Raw genomic sequence first — 2,501 nt, 5'->3', positions numbered from 1 at the left:
TCAAGGGCTTGATTAAGGTGGCTCTGTCTGAGGTAGCACCTTCACTACCTTTTTGTTGAAACGTGATATAATTTACAATGCCACCTGCATACCAGCGTGCTCTCGGGGGTGAATCTACTTCAGGCTTGCTCTGGTGATGCTCTAAGGATCAGGAAAACTGGAACCGTTTACCTTTTCCTATGCCCTTTGGTAATAAAGCATACCCTTGTCTGTCTGGCTGTCTGCTGGCTCGCACAGAGCTGAACTCAGGACAGCAGAAGAATCAATAAAGTGTTTCTGTTCTGGGTAAATTGAGGCAGGTAGAGGAAACTCAATAAAATAGCTTATGGAAACGTAGCTTGTGGGGCTCTGTTCACATCAGCTGAGGAGTCTTTGCCTAGATGGTAGAAGTGAAGAGTGTGTCAGTCTCTACCTTTAGGTTTCCTTAAAGTCCACGCTGCGTAGTTGTCAAGCTCTCCTTGCCAAGCAGGGGTGCAGACTGGAACGGCAGGCTGCCTGTGGGACTGCTCAAACAGAGAACATTAGAGAACAGAGGGCCGAATGTCTCTCCAGCTGCCGTGTCCATTGTGGTCACTGACGCCTGGGAAGGCCTGGACAGGCGGCTCCTGAAGGCTGAAGAACGGTTCTCTGTCCGTAGGGAGCATCATTCTGCTGGGAAAGGCCATCGTTAGCTGCTGTAGAGCACTGGATCATACTACGCACCGGTTCCAGAGCTGCTTACGCTGCAACACGTCGCTCTGTACGCGTAATACAGCCAGAGCGCTGTACTGGTCCCCGGTCCTCTTGTCGCTGCCCATTGCCGCAGGCTGTCAGTCTGCTCTCCAAGGTTACTCACTTGAGGATGTTGAGCAAATGTACAGCAGCATGGAAAATGTCAAACAGTAGGAGTGCGAAGAAGCTTTTTCCTTCTGTTTAAGTACTATTAAAAATCATCCACGTAAACAGATTCAGAGCACTTGATAGCAAGTCTGTGACGTGCAAATTATGTTAGTTCTTCAGTAGTCAAACGGACACGGGAAGAGCACTAGGCACCCATGTCCAGACATGGGACAGCACAACAAACACCAGAGGAAACTCAGCCGTGAGAAAGAGGATGTGAGGACGGGTCTTGCTTTGCTTGCCCGGCACCGAGGACTGGTCGGGAGTCACCGGTGCAGCTCAGCAGTGCCTGTGTGTCCTCCTGGGGCTGGTTTGTGACGCTGTCCTCACCTGGGAATGTGTAGAAACTTGCCTTCCTCCAAGAAGGCCTGGCAACGAAAGGCAAACGGGAGAATCAAGTCTCTTTTTTTCCCCCATATTTTTTCTTGATTGTGGGTTTCGGGTTTTGGAATTTGGTCGGCTCTAGAATATTCCCCATTTTCTTCTGCCCACCTGCTGAGTGAAAAGTTGCCTGCTGCTTTTAGTCGTCTCATTAGCCTGAATCTTGTCCTTTTTTCTACATGGTGGTGGGAATTTCTCTAGCTGGGAAGAGAGTTCTAGGTCAAGTTTATGTAATAACTAGGGGAAGGTGCCAGAGCCCTTAACCTTCCCTGCTTTTCTCTTGGTAAGTTCATACTGCTTTCTGTGTATTAAACCTCTGTCTGGGGAGTAAGAAGAGCCCGGCATACAGAACTAACGGTAGGTAATTCTGTATTTCTATACATCATGCAAACCCGTGTTTTATGCCACAATTGCAAGTCCTAGAAATATCGTATATATTTGAACGCTTCGAAAAAACAAACCACTGAAAGATTGAATGTGTCCATAATGCTGAATTATTAGTCATCAAGCGTGTTTTTTAAAATTAAAACACCAGAGATTCTATTTAAAATAACCACCTGTTTTCTTATTTTAAAAGTTTTTTTTTAATCACCCTTAACTAAAAATGAATTAATTAAAAGAAAAACTAATTATGGTTGCCTGGCAGTCAACTTCCTTTCCTTCAGAAATCTCAGGGAATAATTACTTCGTAATTTTTTTCTTTTTTATTTAGTTAAATTTTAATTACTAAAAGATACGGTATGTTTGTATGAACCTAATGCTTAAGAAAGCAAGCTTGGCAGTAGCGGAGACCAGGGCCCTGTCACGAATTTACAGCGCGGAAACGTCACAGCCGTGGACGGGCGCAGCCTTTAGCAAAGCAAGCGTCCCGTCTCTCCAGCCTAAGCCAAGGGGAGGCACAGCCTGGCCTTCAGATGCGGGTTCCCCTCGCTCTAGTCCGATGCCAAGTGTCAGCCACAATGATCCGTGAGGTCAACCTTCACAGAACGATTCACGAACCGCCAGGAACGTAGGAAAAAAGAACCCCAAACAAAGAGCGAGCCGGACACACGTGGCAGGCAGCGCGTTCAAGCCCACAGCACCGAAATGCAGGGGGCCGTGCGCCAGTTATTCCCTGTTCACGTCTTACGTTCGGAGGATTCTGAAAAACGACGAGTAGGAGAGCGTTCGGCTGCTTCGACGTAACCTGCCTTCTAGTGGCACCCAGGAATAACCGCCTGTTGGGCGCGGGCACCTCCTCG

The sequence above is a fragment of the Aptenodytes forsteri genome, unplaced genomic scaffold (genome assembly GCF_000699145.1).
Source record: "Aptenodytes forsteri isolate BGI_AS27 unplaced genomic scaffold, ASM69914v1 Scaffold438, whole genome shotgun sequence".
Taxonomy (NCBI): Eukaryota; Metazoa; Chordata; class Aves; order Sphenisciformes; family Spheniscidae; genus Aptenodytes; species Aptenodytes forsteri.
This window is presented reverse-complemented; position numbering follows the sequence as displayed.